General features: G+C 49.0%; 2 protein-coding genes across 6 annotated transcripts in view; both read right to left on the reverse strand.

The window, feature by feature from the left end:
• The window catches only part of LUZP1 (leucine zipper protein 1), an 83,234-nt gene extending 80,619 nt beyond the window's left edge, over positions 1 to 2,615 (reverse strand). The window contains exon 1 of one of the 2 annotated variants that reach the window (XM_082614000.1): positions 2,533 to 2,615. The gene's annotated coding sequence lies outside the window, so the exon portion shown is untranslated. The remainder of the gene's footprint in view (positions 1 to 2,532) is intronic. The other variant, XM_082613999.1, reaches the window with a different exon arrangement.
• Positions 2,616 to 3,914: 1,299 nt separating this feature from the next.
• The window catches only part of HTR1D (5-hydroxytryptamine receptor 1D), a 38,498-nt gene continuing 22,655 nt past the window's right edge, over positions 3,915 to 19,757 (reverse strand). The window contains exons 1-3 of one of the 4 annotated variants that reach the window (XR_014293590.1): positions 11,712 to 11,790; positions 5,130 to 5,177; positions 3,915 to 4,729 (exon numbers count right to left, since the gene is read on the reverse strand). The gene's annotated coding sequence lies outside the window, so the exon portion shown is untranslated. Of the gene's footprint in view, positions 4,730 to 5,129; positions 5,178 to 8,692; positions 8,982 to 11,711; positions 11,791 to 19,757 lie in introns of those variants that run through there. The other 3 variants (XR_014293591.1, XR_014293592.1, XR_014293589.1) reach the window with 3 other exon arrangements.

Consider the following 19,757-nt stretch of genomic DNA (forward strand, 5'->3'; position numbering starts at 1 on the left):
TTCCATTACATAAATGAAATCTATGCTCTTTATTGTAATACAAACGCTTCCATCATAAGAAAAAATTAAGCACCTAAGCATATAGAACATACCTCTACCGCAGCCTTATATGTTTGTCTTTCTATCAAAAAAATTAGAATATCTCAAAAGCTTACTGATAACATTGCTGGAAGAAAAGGTAATATTATTGGGGAACAGACTTAATTGACTCATTTTAGCGACCATAGTGACCCAGTGGCTGAGTCAAAGGCCTGGAAACTAGGCCTCCTGGCTCCCAACCCAATATGCAGAGTGGACCTTAGAAACAGACTTCGGTTTGAATTCCAGCTCCACTTCTTACTAGTTGTATGCATACACTTAGGAAAGTCACCCTCAGTTTGCTCATCTGTGAAACAGGGAGGCCAACTACCACCTCACAGCATTGTTGTGAAGACTATATGAGATCTATACCACGCAGCACAATTACTGGGCACAGAGTAGGCAACTCAACGATATTAGTTCCCTTTCTTGGTCTTAAATTATTTAAGAGTAAGAAAATATCTATTAATCAAGGCTAATTCACAATCTCTATTAGTAATCACAGGACAACAATGAACCTGTATTTGCTTCTTGTTCATACTCTAGATCAACTCCCTTCCCATCCCACCGTTTCCAGTTTTTCAAACTTCAGTTACTATGTTTAGAAGTGATTTAATTTTAGAAACCTGGAAAATTCTTCTGAGTAAATTGAGCAAAACCTTCATCTGCCCCAAGGGGAATTCTGAGCAAAATAATTATTTCTAACAAGAAAAGAATTTTTTTCTATGGGGGTTATTCAATTTAACCACATGAATGCCGCCAAAGCTGCACGCAAAGTAACAGAAAGCCGTCTGGAACACACCGTACAGATTCTCCGAAGGGAAACATCCCCCTAAAATCCAAACACCTCCCTCCCTAATCTTAGGTAGTAAAATCTTAATAGGTGATCTGAATTCCCCCGGCTCTGACACCAGTCCAACTCCTTAGGCCAGAACTGCAGCAGTCCGTAAAACGCCCTGAACAAACCCCACCTCTCAAAATACCCCCAAAAGGCAGGCAGGTCCAGAGAGTATTTTCTCCTTAATGGACAGATTAAACACTAGAAGCACAATTCCTTTCCCAAGGTCATCCAAGTCAGTGAAGGTGCGACAGAGAATCTGCAGTCTCTCGGGCTTCATGGAGATCACACTGCAGGGATTTTCTCTTTTTTTTTTTTTTTTTTTTTTTGTAAGTGGGGGCTGCCTATTCTCTTCCCCTCTCCCACCCTCAAGTGTGAGCACTGGTCTCGGCATTTCCGAAACAAGCCACAACAAGCTCTGCAGTGTTAGGAAAGGGGCTGACGCGACGAAGAAACAGATGCTCTAAAGCAAGATGGTCTTTCTCGGCTCGCAGAGCCTCCTCCAAGGTTATTACAGAAACCGCAGGCACCCCAGGGAGCTCTACAGCGGGCCCCGAACCCCCAGCCCGGCCGCTCCGGGACGCCGGGTTCCCTTCAGCAGCCCTCGCAGCCCGAGGCCACCGGCCCCAGAAACCGCACTTCATTCCAGCGCTCCGGGAAGCCATGGCTCTTTCCCCGCCCGGGCAGGGGTGGGGGCGCGCAGGGAGGCGGGCCGCTCGCGCTGCGGAAAGTTCACCACGGCTGCGGGCGGGGGCGGCCCCGGCCCGGCTAGCCCGCGTCCCCCAGCAGATTCCACCATTAATTAGTCCTAAGGACTGTCTACTGGCAACTTAAACAAAGCGAATGCCTCGAATTCCTTCCCGGCCCAGCGGTCTGGCTGCGAGACCAGCATCGGCCGGGACGCGGGCTGGCGCTGCGGGTGGACAGCTGCGGCAGCCGCGGCGGGACCCCCTCCTCGCCCATCCCGCGTCCCCGCCGCCGGGCCCCGCAGCCCGGCCCGCACGCCAGCCTGAGCGCTCCCAAACCTCCCTCCTCCTCCTCCTCCTCCTCCTCCACCTCTCCTCCTCCTCCTCCTCGGGAGCTCCCGGGCTCTTCCTGTAAGATCACTTCCTTCCTCCCCGGGTGCCCACGGGCCCCGCGCAGCCCCCTCCCCGGCGGTCCCGGCCCCCCGCCCGGCCGCACCGCTCCCCGCCCCCACCGGGCCCCGCGCGCCTCCCCACCCCCCAACTCCCAAACTCGACCCTAAAACTCTCCTCCGCTCAGCTCTTGGCCCCAAACATTTCTCCTCAGATTCTCGCTCCCACCAAGAAGTCTCTCAGGACCTTCCCTCCCCCTTCAAAGGAAAAATCTCCAACTCCAAAAGAATTCCCAAGGTCTCTCTCCAAAGATCTCCCTTTCCGAGCTCCTTCTCCGAAATTCCGCTCAAACTCTACCCCCACCTCAACTCCACAACCCCCCAGCCCTCGCCGGGGTGCGCCCGCCGGTTCTGCCCGGTCACCCCTGGGTGCCCCGACCCCTTGGCGGGGCAGGCCGCCTCCTCCGGGCGCCCTCCTCTCTCCGCCCGCCCGCCCGGCCTCCCGCGCCGCGCTCCCGCCACCTCCCCGCAGACTCCTCACCTCGGCGGCTACGGCCCGCGCTCCCGCCCGCCAAGGGCTCCGGCGCTCGGCTCCCGGCGGCCGGCGCCTCCTCCGGCTCCCAAGACTGACAATGAGGGGCGGAGCCAGAAGGTGACGTCAGCGTCCTGGAAGGCGGGGTCTTTGTGGGGGCGGAGCTTATAGACGGTCCCGCCCCCTTTGTCTTCTCCCCCTTCCCGGTACTTGGACTTTTCCAAGTTTTTATCGCCTGTCTAGCTAGGTGCCCAGGTCCTGTGCTACGCGCGGTGGAAAATCGAAATGGAAGACAAGACGTCCTGCTTTCAAAAGGGGCACTCTCAGGGGATTGTGGGATTAAATGAGATAATCCACGTAAAGGTATTTAGCCCAAGGTCTAGTATGGAGTAATCTCTCAAAAAATACTATTTCTATTACTCAGCAAAGTGTGGAAAAGGAACTCAGCTTGAACTCAGGAGGCATGGGTTCCAGTCCCCAGCTCTGCTATTAATTCCATGTGTGATCCTAGACAAGTCCTTTGCCATCTATGTTCCCTCCTTTTGCCTTCTTTAAAATGGGAAGGGGCAATGACCAGATGATTTCAAAGGGCCCACCAATAATTCTATGACATTTTCCTGTGGACCTACCATGTGCAAGGTACCTAGAGCCCAGAGAAGGGAGAGGGGGGCCTTTGAAGAGAGCCCCAGACCTAGATCCAGCATGGTACAGAACACAGCTCTAGACACTCTCCCCTCAGATGCCCTCCCACATACTGACACAGGGTTGCATTCACAAGCCCGCACACAGATGCACTGAGGGCTGCTTCCTCTTTGACTACAGCAGCATAGCTGGTCTCTTGAGACATCTCTTGTGTAAGCTCCTTATTGCCTATGGAATAAAGGCCAAATGCCTGGCCTGGTGTGATCTCTTCCTACCTTTACACACACACACACACACACACACACACAAAGTTTATCCAAACTTCCCCTAGCACACCCACTGCTTTCCCACATCTGCGCATTGCTCATGCTCTTCCCTTGCTGTCTCTTCTCAGTTTACAACTCCTCCTAGTTTCCCCCAGCCAGAAGCTGACTCTCCCTGCTCTGAATACCCATGGCATTGTGTTAACTCTCATGTGGGCATGAACACATTTTAACTTGTGTCAAACTGACCTCCCCTTTGTTTCTTAGCACTTCCTCACTTCCTTGAGGTCAGAGCCCACACATGTTTGTGGAGCTCAGGTTCTGATGCCAGAAAACCCTGGGATTATATATACCCGTGCTCTGGCCCGCACTAGCTCTCTTTGAGCCTCATTCTCCTCATCTGTAAAATGGGCATATTAATACAGTCCTTGTGGTGTTCAGTTTAAAATTACATAAGACACTGTGTGGAAAGCACCAGGCACAGTTTTCCACAAACGATGTACCTGTCATTATTTTCATTCTTTTTTTTTTAATTTTACTTATTTATTTATTTTTGGCTGCGTAGGGTCTTCGTTGCTGGGCGCGGGCTTCCTCTAGTTGCGGCGAGCGGGGGCTACTCTTCCTTGCGGCGTGCAGTCTTCTCATTGCGGTGGCTTCTCTTGTCGCGGAGCACGGGCTCTAGGCACATGGGCTTCAGTAGTTGTGGCATGTGGGCTCAGTACTTGTGGCTCACGGGCTCTAGAGCACAAGCTCAGTAGTTGTGGCGCACAGGCTTAGTTGCTCCACGGCATGTGGGAACTTCCCAGACCAGGGCTCGAACCCATGTCCCCTACATTGGCAGGCAGATACTTAACCACTGAGCCACCAGGGAAGGCCTTCATTCTTATTATTATCATCATCAATATTATTTCTAGTTCCTAACACCAGATAGCATCCCTAGTGATAATCCACCTAATCATTTCATAGTGGAAGATTTTGAGGTGCTGAGAGAGGAAGAGGCTCACTGAAAGGGGCCCTGCAGAGCATTGCCATTGGAATAGAAACTGCAGCTTCTAGACCCCAGGTGGATTCTGCAGAGTCACAGCTGATACCCCAGAGTGTCTCTGTCACTCAGCACCCCTCCAGGCTGGGAACGCCTTCGAGTTCTCATCTTTTGCAGCAGAGCTGACCCGGTTCTCCCTTGTACCTCTCTCCTCTCGTTTTCCTTACAGAGAGATGGATCTGTGTTAAACTGCCCTTGGTGACTCCGCAGTCTTCTAGCTGAACTGCAGCAAGGCACTGGGTGTTTCCAGAGTGCTGGCCTGTGGGAAGAGGGAAAGGGCTTTGGGGTTCTGATTAATTTCCTGCGAGGGGGGACAGGCAAATGGCTGTTCTGAATTGCCTGGGCTGGTCCTCAAGAGCCCCTAACAAATCGCAGCTTATTTCTAGAATAAGAGATTCAAAAATTCAACTTCCCATGAAAGGAAGGCATGGCCACAGGATTGCTGCAGGCAAAGAAAGGGCCTTTACTGAGTCCCTCTATGTGCCGATTCCAAGCATTGCAGACACTTGGAAGAGAGAACCCAGGACATACAGGGGAGGTTCTGAAGACAGAACCTTCTCTCTGGGACCCATGAACCGATCAGCCACTTATTCATTCATTCAGAGCAAAAGCTTTGGCACAGGACAGATCAGGATTCAAATCTCAGCTCCATTACTTACCAGTTGTGTGACCTTGGGCTTTCAAGTCTCTGCACCTCAGTTTCTCATCTGAAAAATGCGAATAATAATAGTATTTATTTCATTCAAGGGCTGTGAGGATCAAATGAAATAACATGTGAAAGAGCTTAGTCCAGAGCCTGGCACCTAGTTCATGCCAGGATATGGTGGCTGCTGTTACTATTCCAACATGGCCTCCCAGTAAGGCCTCTCATGTGCTGGCGTCTGGACTGGAGGTAATAGTCTCAACCATAAGAAGCTCATTTGGTGAAAGGAATGGAATAGATTTTCATGAATAGGCAGGAAAAGGTGTCTACTGGGTATTGTTAAATTAAGAAAAAAAAGAGTAAGAATAAGTTGCAGAATTACAGAAGTAGTAGGATCCCATAATTATAACTTATATGCTTAGTATATGCATTACAAAATGGAGAATATAGAAAACTAAATACGATGCCTTCACCTTTTTGTTTTGTGTTTCTTTGTGTGTGTGTGTGTGTGTGTGTGTGTATAGCAGGAATTTTCAAAAAAGACTCTATTGAATGCTAAGAGGGAGAAAGAGGATGAAGACACAGCTACAAGGTGTATCAGCAATGGGCATCTGAACCAACTGTTCATACGCCATAGAAAATTCTACAGGTTCCATCTCATTCTCCATGACATTCCAGGGAAAGCCCCAGCCCAGACAATTCTCATCTTCTCCCGACTCCCCAGCCCTTATCTGCACTTGAACTTTCAATGGTATAGCCAGAGGCAAGACTCTGAACAGAACTCCCAGGAACCATAGCAAGGCCAGTAGGAGAGACCTTTCAACAGGAAGAATCTTTTTTTGCTCCCTGTCTTGTGCCCCATCCCCACCTCCCAAGGAGTAACAATCTGACAGCATCTTGTGGCTACAGTGCCTAAACCTGCCTGCACTTTCATTTCTCCTCATTATATCTTTCTGCAATTTAAATTTTTTTACAAGGAGGATGTATTACTTGGTCATCAGAAAAAAGGCAGTAAAGATGTATATAATAAGAAAGCTAACCAAGCCCGTGCTGGTTCACTTTTGTTGGTTTCCAAACAATAAATTAGAACAATGTGGTTGAAGCCAATGCTTAAGTCTCACAGGAATCATAGAAAGTAAGAGTGGGAAGGGGGCTTCCCTGGTGGCGCAGTGGTTGAGAGTCCGCCTGCCGATGCAGGGGACACGGGTTCGTGCCCCGATCCCGGAAGATCCCACATGCCGCGGAGCGGCTGGGCCCGCGAGCCATGGCCGCGGAGCCTGTGTGTCCGGAGCCTGTGCTCCGCAACGGGAGAGGCCACAGCAGTGAGAGGCCCGTGTACAGAAAAAAAAAAAAAAAAAAAGAGTGGGAAGGGATAGAATCACCCTCAGTTTCTCCTACCACCCCCCCAAATGGCATGATTTTAAGTCCTCTCACATTTCAGACCACCCACCAACACATGTATTTCATTCATTCATTCAACAAACACTTATGGATCCTTTACTATAAACCAAGCATCATATAGGTTATTGAAGGTCTCCTATCTTGCAGATTAGAAAAACAAGGCTCAAGGAGGTAAAGTAAACTGCCCAAAGTCTCACATCTATTGAGATCTAAACCAAGACCTTCACAACGTCAAAACTCATTTCCTAAAGGGCGAGGGCTAAATTCCAAAGTGAGTGTGCTGTGCACTTAGGCAGCCATGATTGCTGGGTGGCCTCGGGCAAGTCACTGAACTCTTCCCAGCAGCAGTTTCCCCATCTCTGTGGAGTAAGGGCATACCTGCATATTTTACGTAAGTTAAGCACTTTGTAAGTTATAACACATAATTCAAAGGCAAGTCATTATATCAGCTCTTCTGAGACTGATTCTCACTCATCTTTGGACCTCGGTGCTTTCCCCATTAGTGTTTATCCCCATTAATGTTTACCCCCCATTAACACATTTAGGACAGTCTTCCTTCCACAAACTCATATTATATCCCCCACTAGCCTGGGACCTCCTCGAGGAGTGGAACAATGCTTATTCATTTCTAATTCCTTTCTGCCCCTAGTGCAGTGTCTGGCAGTCCCTCCGTTCCTTCACTCTTTTATTTATTTCATAACAAATGGCTGAGAGCCTAACATGTGTAAGACAGCAAAGGTCCCTGCCTTCTTAGACCTTAAGACTGGTGGGGTGGAGAGACAAGAAAATATTAAGCACAGTTAATTACTTCATTAATTAACTGCATTAAATCTCACAAAGTGGGACTTCCCTGGTGGCGCAGTGGTTAAGAATCCGCTTGCCAATGCAGGGGACACAGGTTCAATCCCTGGTCCAGGATGATTCCACATGCCATGGAGCAACAGCTACTGAGCCTGTGCTCTGGAGCCCGCGAACCACAACTGCTGAGCCCACGTGCCACAACTACTGAAGCCTGGCGCCTAGAGCCCGTGCTCCGCAACAAGAGAAGCCACCGCAATGAGAAGTCTGCACACCGCAAGGAAGAGTAGCCCCCACTCACCGCAAGTAGAGAAAGCCCGTTCGCAGCAACGAAGACCCAACACAGCCAAAAATAAATTAAAAAAAAAAAATCTCATGAAGTATCAGCCCAGGTGCAATGAGAGCTTGGGGGACGGACGTGTTGTGGGGACCTAAGTGAATCCAGGACATAGGGAAGGCTTCCTAGAGGAGGTGGCCTTGAGGCTTAGAGATGTTAAGAAATTTGTTCAATGTCACACAGCTGTTGAGTGGAAAAGCTGGGATTTTAACCCAGAACACCTGACTCCACACCCATATTCTTCTGCTAGACAACACTGCCTTTTATCTCCTCCCTCCTCTTCTTCCCTGCCTCATATTGGTGAAAGGGCGCAAGGTCTGTCTAACAGGGGATGCTCAAAAGCAGTGTTTTTCCCAGATTGGGGGATCAGGGCCCCCTTTGAGAATCTGGTGAAATCCATGAAACATCTCCCATGTATACATGTATACAGACAGACCCACAAAGTCTTGCCTGCAATTTCAGGGTCCATAGGCATCCTGAGGCCCAGGTTTAGAACTCACACCATGGGGACCATAGGACTTTACAGTGAGATTCTCAGAACCTCAGAAAGAGATACCAGGACCCCATGGGGACCTCAAATTCAGAGACAGACCCCAGGATTCTATAAAAAAGATTCTCAAGATCCAGGCGAAAGAGCCTGGGATCCTGTAGAGACCCCAAGTCCTTCCCCTGCAGAGACGTGAAGATGCCACATAGATTGCAGAGGAGGCTCAGGCCTGGACAAAGCTGGTGTCCCCACAGGGGAACCCGTGGGCCTTGGAAAGCTATGGTAAGACCTTTTGTGGGTCACTGACACCTCTGAAACTGAGGAAAAATGCAACACACAAGATGCTGTACACAAAATCAAGGCGTTCACAGACCTCTAGGAGGCCAGCAGTAACCCCCAGAATCAGGCCTCCTGTTCTTGGGCCTCCACAAGAAACTGAAGCCCCTCAAGAACCTGGACCAGGACCACAGACTCAAGGCACAAACTCTAGAGTCAAACAGACCACGGGTCGAATTCTGGCCCTGCTGTTTACTAGCCATGACCTTGAGCCACTCACCTACAAACCCTCAGGCCTCAGCGTCTCACCTCCCAAAAGAAAGGGTCGGACGGACACCTCTCCCTCCCCAGTCCAAGCCCCCGCGCCGTGGGCTCCGGGCCCGGTGGGGCGTAGGCGCCTGCGGGACCCAGCCTCTCCGCTCCGGCGCCCGGGAGGGACCGGGGCTGCAGCACTTTCCTGCAATGCTAAAGGGCCGACTGCAGCGGGAGTGCGGGCGGCGCGGGAGGCGGCGCGCTTGCCGCAGTGACAGCGCCGCGCCGCGCCCCCGCGGGCCTGGGAAGCCGGCGGGGCCGTTCCCACCCGCCGGGCAGGGCGTTCCCGCCGGCCGGCTTCCTGCAGTCGGGGGCAGCGGAGGGGGGAGGCGCGGAGGGGCCGCGGGGCCCGGCAGGCCTGGTTCCTGGCTTTCTCTCCACGTTTCCTGAGCAGGACCGGCCGGGGGATGGGACCCAGCACAAACGTCCTTCCTGGGAGCGCAGCCAGGAAATCGCGTCCTGGTTCGCTCAGGTTCCTCCTCTGTAAGGGACGGTGCCGATTGCGGTCCGTAATCTTCTCGTACTTATCCACTGGGTGTGATGCGACCCGCTTACCGCTTCGGGAAGCTGAGAGATGAAAAGGCAGACCCCAGACCCTACAACATAGCAAGATTCCAGCCCCGTGATGGAAGTTAATTCCATCCTACGGATGAGAAAACTGAGGCTTGAAAAAATGAAGTGACTTACTCAAGGCCTTCATAAAAACATTACTGTAAATAAAATAATGTGTTCACTACCTACCAGGTGCTGTGCTACAAATGCTCTAAATGTATTTGTATCATTGAGTCCTCAGAACCTATGAAGATAATTATTGTCCCTATTTTATAAATGAGGAGACTGAGAACCAGAGAAGCCAAGTGGCTTCTCCGATGTCTCACAGCTAGGAATTAAATGCCAATCTCCTGTTTCCAGAGCTCAGGCCATTCCACTATCCTGCGTCCCAGATGTCCTATTTCAACGCATTACAGTGAGTAACCTGAGAATCAGAACCCTGTCTCCTTTGTCTTTGGGTCCCCCAAACCCCACTTGGAACTTGACACAACATAGGCACTCGGAGATGACTCTGGAGCCTAGCACAGAAGCTCAAAGTGAGAAGGACTAGTAGGAAGCATCTAGCCTGACTCCTTCTAGAGCCTTCAGCCAAGTGAAAATTCAGCCTCTGCTTCAATACTTCCTGTCATGAGGAACTCTCCCTCTCGCATCATAATCCATTCCCCTGTTGGACAAATATGTTTGGTCTGAAATATAAATACTTCATTTTGCTCGTGGTTCCTTGTAAACAGAGGAAGAACATTTCCCTCCTCTTGGGCATAATACACACCGCATGGTATCCTTAGCCATTTTATAAGGTTCAATCATTTTAAGTCCTTGTGAACTGGAACAATGCCAGCTATTTACCAGAAATGTTCCCCTTTCATGTGTAGAGTTGTTTCAGAGCAAAGCAGCCAGCCCAGACTACATTTTCCAGCACCTCTTGCAACTAAGTATGTGACAATGGGATATGGGCAGAGACAATGTGTGCCGTGTCCAGGCCAAATCCAAGTTAAGAACTATGTATGCTTTCTCAACTCTCTCTCATTTCTCTCCCATCTGCCAGCTGGATGCCAACACCACGTGAACCTGAGAAACCACATGTTGAATACAGCAGAGTCTTGGTCAGCCTGGGTTTCACCCAAGTCACTTGACTGAATGGTACCCACATTGAACCAACTTCTATTTAGTGTTTAGGCATTGAGGTCTCAGGATTTCTCTATTACAGCAGTTAGCATAACTTAACCAACACTGGGACCAACTTGGGTTCATTGTTATGTCCTCCACTTCACAAAGCATGATGTTGGTCACAGAAAAGTTGCTCAAAAGACATCCATCTAGCACTGAGTGTGTCCACCTGGCTCAGCTGGGCAGAAATAGTCTGTTCATCTCACTGATGCATTATGTCTTGTCTATTCCAAAAAGGGTTTTGCATTGCAGCTGTGAGCCTATTTGATGGATAATTAAAGAGCAAGGATCAAGGAGTAATGAAAGCCTCGACCAAAGGACAGTGGAGAAGGAGGGAAGAAAGGTGAAAAATTGACTAATAATAGCAGAAATGCTAGGTCAAGTTTTCTAAGGACAGCAACTGTGACAGAGCAAAAACCATGGCTCTGAGTTTCCTGGCAGTCAAAGCAAAGAGGGAAACAGGATGAGTTACAAATTATATGGGAAGTAGTAAACATGTGATTAAGCGCACAAACCCCAGAGCCAGACTGGTTGTTTTGAAGCCCAACTCTACCACTTACTTAGGCAGTTATTTAACTTCTCTGTGCTTCTGTTTTTCATCTGAAAAATGGGGATGATATGATAATAATACCCCTCTCTTAGGGTCATTGGGAGGATTAAATGAGCCAAGGCATATTCTGTTCTTATAACAGGCCTGTCACGTGGTGAATTCTATATAAGAATTAGCTATTGCTACAGTCTGATTGGAAGAATCAGGTCAGTGATTTGGAAGAGACAATTTTTTCCCTGTACTAAACTCTCAGAGGTATGTATTACATAAGGGACCCCAACTAATACAATGGACTGTGCCTCAATCAGACTTATGACAACTGCTGGGCCCTGTATCCCATGGTCATTTCTCTTATTGGCTTTTGGTCCAGACAAGCCTTGGCATTCTACTCACTAGGTAACTCTGGGGGCAGATTGTTCGGGTGCCCTAAGTGCCTTTCTGATGACCTGTCCACAAGGCAGGTAAGTGTCATGGTGACAAGCAAAGGGACTGGTGTCAGACCCAGGTACATTTCTTAACCTCTTCAAGCCTCAGTTTCTTCATCCATACAGTGAAGACAATAACAAATAGTACCTACCTAAGAGAGTTGCTATAAAGATTACATGAAAGAATAGATACAAAACCCTTACCACAATGACCAGAACTATGGGAAGATTGTACTACACCAGCACTCACAAAATAAGGGAGAAACTGACAAAATTAAAATAAGGAATCTCACCTGAGACCCCTGGAGTACGGAGAATCATTTTTAATGCTTTAAAAATTGAAACAGATAAGACTCTGGGCTTCCACTGCAGGGGGCATGGGTTTGATCCTTGGTCAGGGAACTAAGATCCTGCATGCTGCATGGCTAAAATAAATAAATAAATAAAGATAAAATTATTTTTAAAAGTGGAACAGAAATGGTAATTTCCCGCCGCAGAATGTGGCCCTGGGCTGACAAAAGCATCATTTCTCTGCTTCTGGCTGGAATTCCCTTGGCCTAATTCAGTGTGGTGTGCAGCCCAGGCTGGCCTGTTTTTGGAGCCACCCTGGCCTGATGAGGTGCTGCAGAGCCAAAATGACCACCGTGCCACAGCAAAAGACTTTTTTTGAGGGGAGCTGAGAACCAGAAGCTCCCCCTTGGGCTTCCGTGTGTTGGGTGCTTCCTTGGTACCCAGCACTGCACTGAGCATATTACCTTGCCCTGACAACAGCTTCAAGGGGTGAGCCCTACTGGCAATCACATTTTATGGATGAGTAAACTGAATATCAGAGAAGCAAAGTGACCTGCCTAGGGTCACACAGCTAAGAACTGGCTAGGCTGGGACACGAGAGAGATGTGTGTCTCTAACCATTAGACCACACTGCATCTCCCCTGCACCCTGGCCCAGGATCTTGTCTCTCTCATTAGCCTAGGCTATCTGTTTTCCTCAAGGATCTTCTAGGAAACACCCACTGTAGGGACCACCTTCTCCTTCTGTCTGGGCAGCCCCTTACCCTGTGAGAACCATCTCCTGGACAAGACAGACAAGTGTTAATGGTGTGCCTTAAGCTGGTCAGAAGCTCTGAGTGGATGGAAAACCCGCCACCATCGCCATCACAGAGTCCAGTCTCAGCTCTCATTTGCTCAGCCTCCTGGTTGGTCTCTCTCTCTGCCTCCAGGCTCCCCCACCTCCATTCCTCCCTTCACCTGCAATCAGGGTGATGGCTCTCAACACTTACCTAACCAAGTCATCCCCCTTCTGAATAACCTTCAGTAGCTCCCTATTGCTCCCAGGATAAAGTTCAAAGTCAATCGTTTGGTATAGCCCTCAAGGCCCAGCCTACTTCTCCAACCCTCTCTTTGCTCTCAGGCATCCTTGGCCCCTATCGCCCCAAACATTCATAGTTCCCAGCCCCAGAGCCTTTGCACATGCGGTTCCTGAGTGATGTGAGGGGAACGAGCTGCCAGGCCTAAGCTGTGCTGTGAGATTGTCAGATTCCATGAACCTCATCTTCTCCCTGCCCTCTAACCGAGACGTCTCTGCCAGCAGGAGTTGCCCACCATCCACCTGGAAAAGGGATCAGTCAGGAAGAGGGCATAAGCAACTCGGGCTCTGTGTAGAGCCCTGGGAAATGAGGACCTTGTCTTGCACCCACTCTATGTGTCGGAAGCTAGGTGTCAGGAGGTGACATGATAAAGCAGCAGTGGGGAGCTAGATTTCCTACCAAGTCTGCGTGATGCCTGTATCCTAGTTTTTAACAATTCCCCAAGGCAATCTCCTTATTTGAGGCAGAATTCACCTCTGTGTATGTATATAATGTATACAGTTGCCTGAGTGCTGTCCCAGAGCAGGCAGTCTTCCCACCTCATTATTCCCACTTGCTAGGAATAATTGCTCTGAATGAGGAAGGCGCCCACCATCGGTGATACCTGTGCCTTTCTCTGGTGCCCCTGTGCCACCTGGTGGGCATATCTGGAATAGACCAGGATTTCTGCCGACAGCTCTGAGGAAGGAGGCCTAGGGTAGGTGCCCTTAGCCAAATTCTCCAGGGTGGCATTTTCATCTCAGTCTACATTCCCCTCTGAGACCCCAGGGCTCACCTGCGCCTGAGGTCCTGAAAAAGGCAGAAGCTGATTCTGTCTCACTGTGGAATCTTGGGTCTGTCACGGCCGCTCTCTCAGGTTCCTCACCTATAAAAAAGGACCTGAAGAAATTGGGCCCTACCAGCTCTGACATTCTAGGATCTGTGTCTAAAGTTCATTAAGTGGGAACTTTCCCGCTGGTACAGCAGTTAAGAATCCGCCTTCCAACGCAGGGGACGCGGGTTCAATCCCTGGTCAGGGAACTAAGACCCCACGTGCCGCGGGGCAACTAAGCCCACGCACAACTACTGAGCTCACACGCTTCAACAAGAGAGCCGGCGTGCGGCAAACTACAGAGCCCATGTGCTCTGGAGCCCGCATGCCACAACTAGAGAGAAAAAAAAAAAACGCATACCACAACTAGAGAGAAGCTCACGCGCCGCAACTAGAGAGAAGACTGTGCACAGCAATGGAGACCTGACGCAGCCAAAAGACTGAAAAAGAAAAAGAAAATAAATTTTAAAAATAAAATAACATAAAAATAATAAATAAAGTTCACTTAAGTGACCTGTGGCTCTGCCTCCTTCTTTAGCTCAATGGGAAGGATGTAAATTCCAGGAGGGCAGGGAAGTTGCTGGCTTATTCGCTCTCTATCACAAGTGCATGGGGCAGTGCTTCAAACATAGATGCTTTGCTGGGTTTGAGGCTGTATTAATAGAAGCACTGTATGTACAATGAAGGAGGTAATACTCCTGTCCATGTCTGGAGTTCCGAGTTCCATTTGGGATCAGAACTTTGAAAGGGACATGGAAAAAGTGTAACTCATTCACAGGAGGATGAAGAAAATAATAGCTGAAAGGGGGACCACAAAACTACACAGTATGGGGGAACAGTTGAAGGAGCCAGAATATTGAGTCTGTTATAAAAAAGGCTCAGGGGGTACATGTATCTTCCTTCAAATATCTGAAGAGGGCATCTAGGGAAAAGAAATGGGAGAACTAGGAATTAGGGTTGTTACTTTAAGGGAACAGATATTTCTTTCCCCCAAACCAAAAGAAGTTTTCAGTCTGAGCTATGTAAAGAACAGACCTGAATTTGAATCCCAGTCTGTCCCTAACTAGTTTTGTAACCTTGGGCAAGTTTTCTTTATCACGTTAAGCCTTGGTTCTCTCATCTGTAAAATGGGTATAATGTGGAGCACACAGGACTGTTGCGAGGATAGAATGATATAAAACATTTTTAAAGTGCCTAGTGCGAGGCCTAGTGCCTGGTTAGTGCTGGAGGAGTGTTGCTGTGGTTAAAAACATAGAGAGGGAGTGAGTACCCTGTCACTGGAAGTGTAAGTAGAGGCTTGAGGATAACTTGGCAGGAATGGGATGGAGTCAAGCAGCTAGTGGGACTGTGGCTCAGGGAAGTGGTGCAGGCTTGTAGCTAGTAGTACTGGCTCTTGGTCACAATGATTAGATGTTTATCTTGGCTTTGCAATTTAATTGCTGTGCAAATTACTTAACCATTCTGAACCTCAGTCTCCCCAGCTGCAAAATGGGGATAAGTAGTTCCCACCTCACCGAGTTGTTGGGGGATGAAGCAATCAAAATGTGAGCTGCTTCTCTGATGTTAATGATCTGATTGGGATTGTCCTGGATGACCTTGAAGGTCCCCTCCCATCTGATATTCTCCAGGTCTGGAATCCCTGCTCTTGCCCTTGGGAGCAGACTGCAGGGGGCCCTGGGGAAGCAGGTAAATGCACTGTCCTAAGACTCCCAGATGCAGAAGACTCCTTGCATCTGCTCCTTGCCAGGGGCAGTGTAAACAGGGCACTGTCCCTTTCCCTCCCCCACAAGCCAGCCCTTCCTGTGACAGGAAGGTGGCTAGGATGGCATCTGAGGAAGCTGAGGGGGCAGGACACAGGATGGGGTACGTGACAGGACAGTGGTGGACAGGCTGTCTGGTTTTCTAATCTGCTTATGCACTTTGGTCCCCAGATAAACTGTGAGCTCTGTGAGGGATCCAGCTGCTGTACAGGGTACAGAAATTAGCCAATAGCCTGGGGAGGATCAGAAGTGGCCAAATGGCAGCCCAGGGGCCAGATCTGGCTCACAGGTTTGTTCTGTTGTCTGCATAGTTGCACAGTGGTTTGTTTTTTAAATTAGTTGTCAACATTTAAAAATAAGGGGACTGCATTAAAAATCCCAATTCCTTACTCTCTCCAAAGTCAGCAGAGCTGACACATTTCTGTATGGCATGAGTTAGTGAGAGATGAGTAGTAGCTGCCACCTTTAGTTAGGGCACATGAGCTCCAGTCACCAGAGTCCCCACACCTCCCAGTTGTATCACACCAGTCAGCTTCGCTCACTTATGAATGTGCAAATTACTTAACCATTCTGAGCCTTAGTCCCTTGAGTTTATGATCCCTGGGACAGAGGGATATCTAAGCAATATCTAAGGACAATGGGACAAATCCCAGCCTGGTTATGTGATTCATGAGTGCACTGAACTCCATTTCTGCATCTGTAAAAGGGGGATGAGGACACAGATCTCTCCCAGAGCTGATAGGAAGATTACTTAAGAAAATGTCTGTGAATCACCTGGAACATAGGTGCTCAACAAAAATTCCTTGTGAGTATACCATGGCCCAGGCTCATTCAATACTCTCCCTGGTTTTAAATGTTACAGTCCTGGGCACAGTATCAGGTCCCAATCACCCTATGAGGCTAGTGTTATAGTTATACACACCATACAGAAGAGCAAACTGAGGCACAGAGAGATATTAAGCAAGTAAATGGAAGAGCTGGCATGCATAGCCCCGTTTGTCTGATTCCCAAACCTGTGCTTTTCCCTCACAGCCACACGCCATTTTGGCCCTGACCACATCCACTGGGGTTGAGTGTGAATTCTGAGGCACAACTAACTGTAGGGCTAGAATTCTAGCTCTACCAGCATTTACTAGCAGTGTGACACTGGGCAAATTATCTAATTTCTTGGGACTTCTAGTATTTTATCTGGAGGATAGGAAAAGGACCATCTTCGCGTGGGTTAAATGAGTTAAATGCTCAAAAAATACTTAGGGCAGTACCTGGGTACACAGTAAGAGCTCAGTAAATGCTAGTTATTGTTATCATTAATTCAGCACTGGCTGCGTGCCAGGTACTAAGAGTACAAAGATCAATGAGAGTCCCTGTGGGGCTCAAGATGACAGATCATAGGCCAGAGTGATGTGCTGTCAGGGAGCCTGGCTGTGGAAGCAGAGGAGGGTAGTGGTTAACTTTACGTGTCAGTTTGTCAGGACCACAGTGCCCAGACATTTGGTCAAATATTATTCTGGATGTTTCTGTGAGGGTGTTTTTGGATAAGATGGACATTTAAGCCAGTGGACTTTGAGTAAAGCAGATTGCTCTCCATAATGTGGGTGGGCCTCATCCAATCAGTTGAAGGCCTGCAGAGAACAAAATGGCTGACGTCCCCTAAGCAAGAGAGACTTCTCCAGAAGATGGCCTTTGGGCTTCACCAGCAACATTGGCTCTTCTGCACCAGACTGCTTTTGGGCTCAAGGTGGAATCCTTTTGTCTGAATCTCCAGTCTGTCATCCTCCCCATCAGATTTTGGACTCATCAAGCCTCCACAATTGTGTAAGTCAATTCCTTGAAATAATTCTCTTTCTATATCAATGCACATCCTATTTGTTCAATGTCTCTGGAGAACCCTGACTAAAAGAGAGGGGGTAGTACCAATACCTTTGGCAGTGCTAGCCTGGAGAAGGTTGTCCAAGGGCCCTGACCCTCTCCCTTATAGATGTAACTGTCTTTAATATTTGGGATGCATTTACTACGAGGACCCCACAAAGCTGGGAGAGATAGCACATATAGAGGCTGACAGAAGCAGGATTCAAAACCCACTTAATCTTCAGAATGATGTGTAGGAACCTACAAGAAGAAATGTAACATGGATCAATGAAAAGTCCTCCCCTTGGGCTCAATTGTGCAGAGATAGAATCAGGGACCAGGGGGCAGGAGAATGTAGCCAGCTGAAAAGCACCAGGTGTGTATAAGACTTGGCACTTTAGTTTGACAACAAGTGCAGTATGGGCCAATTCCTTCCTGGGTTACTTTAAGTTCTGACGAGGCATGAGGCTGATCAGCCTGAGGAGACACAGCCCTGGCCTCCAAGTTTCAAAAAGGCAGGATAGGGACGGGCAGGTGGAAGTTACTGGAAATCAGATTTGGGCCCAGCGGGAAGAACAGTCAGTACTGAGCAAGATGGCCTGGGTGTCTCATGGGCACTGATCTCTCTGTCACCAAGAATGTTCTAGGAGTTATCCCTTCTTCACGATGTAACCAAGACAGTGCTGTGAAGAGAAAGAGCATGCACTCTGGATGGGATGGACCTAGATTCAAACTAGTTAGTGTGAGTGTGACCTCAGATGAGTCACCCTGAGCCCATGGACCTCAGGGAGTACTCGTGCTGCACTGGAAATCCCTGGGTGGCCTCTTAAAGCAGCCAATGAATATAACCTGTTTACCACACTGGCTGGCTCACACTGAGAAACATCCTCTGGCTGTCCTCACTTCCCTGCCCAAGGCACCAAGCCCGTGCCAACCCAAGAGTGCCTCGTGCTGCCCAAACTTGCTGCCATCCAACCCGTGAGAGGACCGGGTAGCAAGAGAGAGGTGTGTCCTCCTGGTATCTGTCTCGATGCGTTCAGTAGCAAGTAACAGAAAAATCCAGCAAACAGTGTTTAAATCATAAGGATGGTTACTGCTCACTTAACAAGTAATCTGAGACAGGCAGTCCCAGGGAAGCTTTGGTGCCTCAGTGATGCAGTCAAGGAAGTAGGCTTGCTCTTTCTCCTCTGCCAACCTCAGGGCATCCACAATGTTTTCCTGCAGCATCACAGGATGGCTGCCCAAGCTTCCCATCCTCACTGGACAGCTCCCAAGAAGGAAGAACTTTTTTTTTTTTTTTTTTTTTTTTTTGGCGGTACGCGGGCCTCTCACTGTTGTGGCCTCTCCCGTTGCGGAGCACAGGCTCCAGACGCGCAGGCTCAGCGGCCATGGCTCACGGGCCCAGCCGCTCCGCGGCATGTGGGATCTTCCCGGACCAGGGCACGAACCCGTGTCCCCTGCATCGGCAGGCGGACTCTCAACCACTGCGCCACCAGGGAAGCCCAGGAAGAACTTTTTTATAACTTTTTTTTCCTCGCATGTCTCTCTTTTCCTGCAAGGAGTATCTTTCCAAAGGCCCTAGCAACTTTCCCTTATATCTTTTTATTTATTTATTTTTAAAAATTGAAGTAGAGTTGATTTACAATGTTGTGTTTCCCCTTATATCTTGAATAACCAGCTTCTCCGGGTTGGCAAGGTACTTCTCCATTTTGTACCTAAATTCTCAGATCCTGGGAACCCCCTTGGTCCCTGGCAGATCTGACCAGTTGGTTTCCCTACTTATATCCCATTGGCCAGAACTGGGTCACACATCCATCCCTTGACCAATCCCTAGTAAAGGGAATGGAAGTATTCCAACTGGTTTAAACCAATCAGGATTCACCTCCTGGGGGAACTGGCATGTTGCCATTTGACCTGATTGATGGCAGGAAGCAGGATTGGCTGCTAGACGGGAATCCTGCAGTGTCTGCCACACTTGCGTAGGTCAGAAATTAGCAAATTCCTGTCCTAGACGAGGCTCTGCTCTCCCCCAGCATCATCACCATCATGCTGTGCGTGTGTTTGTGACTAATTGTGATAGAATTAGGAGCATGACAAGGATGTTGGCAGAGGGGGAAGGAGTAAAGCCCCAAATACCGGCTTCCGCTGTGGTCATGGGAAATAAGTTTATTTTTAATCTGATCTTCATGTGGCCTAATTAGTGTGCAGTTCTCCAGGCATGGGCAGCTTTCAGGTAATAATAAGAAAGAGCAGAAAACAGCTGATCTTTCTCCTAAGCTGGCCTATCCTTTGACAGTCCCTGGGTAGAAACTGTGGAGGAGGGGGCATCTGAGCAGAAGGACAGAGGGCCTGAGCTGAGTGCAGGCTAAGGGGTCAGCCCAGCCCTGGCTCCCTGGGGACACTGGGGTCACCCAGCCTCCTCACTCACCTCTTGCCTCAGCTACACTCAGGACAGAACTGCCCTGAGTCTGACCTAGGTCTACCTGACACCAAATCTCATGATATGTGAGGTTCCAGCCACAGGAACCAGTTACCTTCTCTTAAAACTTTAAAG

This window comes from Mesoplodon mirus (genome assembly GCF_964341445.2).
Source record: "Mesoplodon mirus genome assembly, chromosome: 3".
Taxonomy (NCBI): Eukaryota; Metazoa; Chordata; class Mammalia; order Artiodactyla; family Ziphiidae; genus Mesoplodon; species Mesoplodon mirus.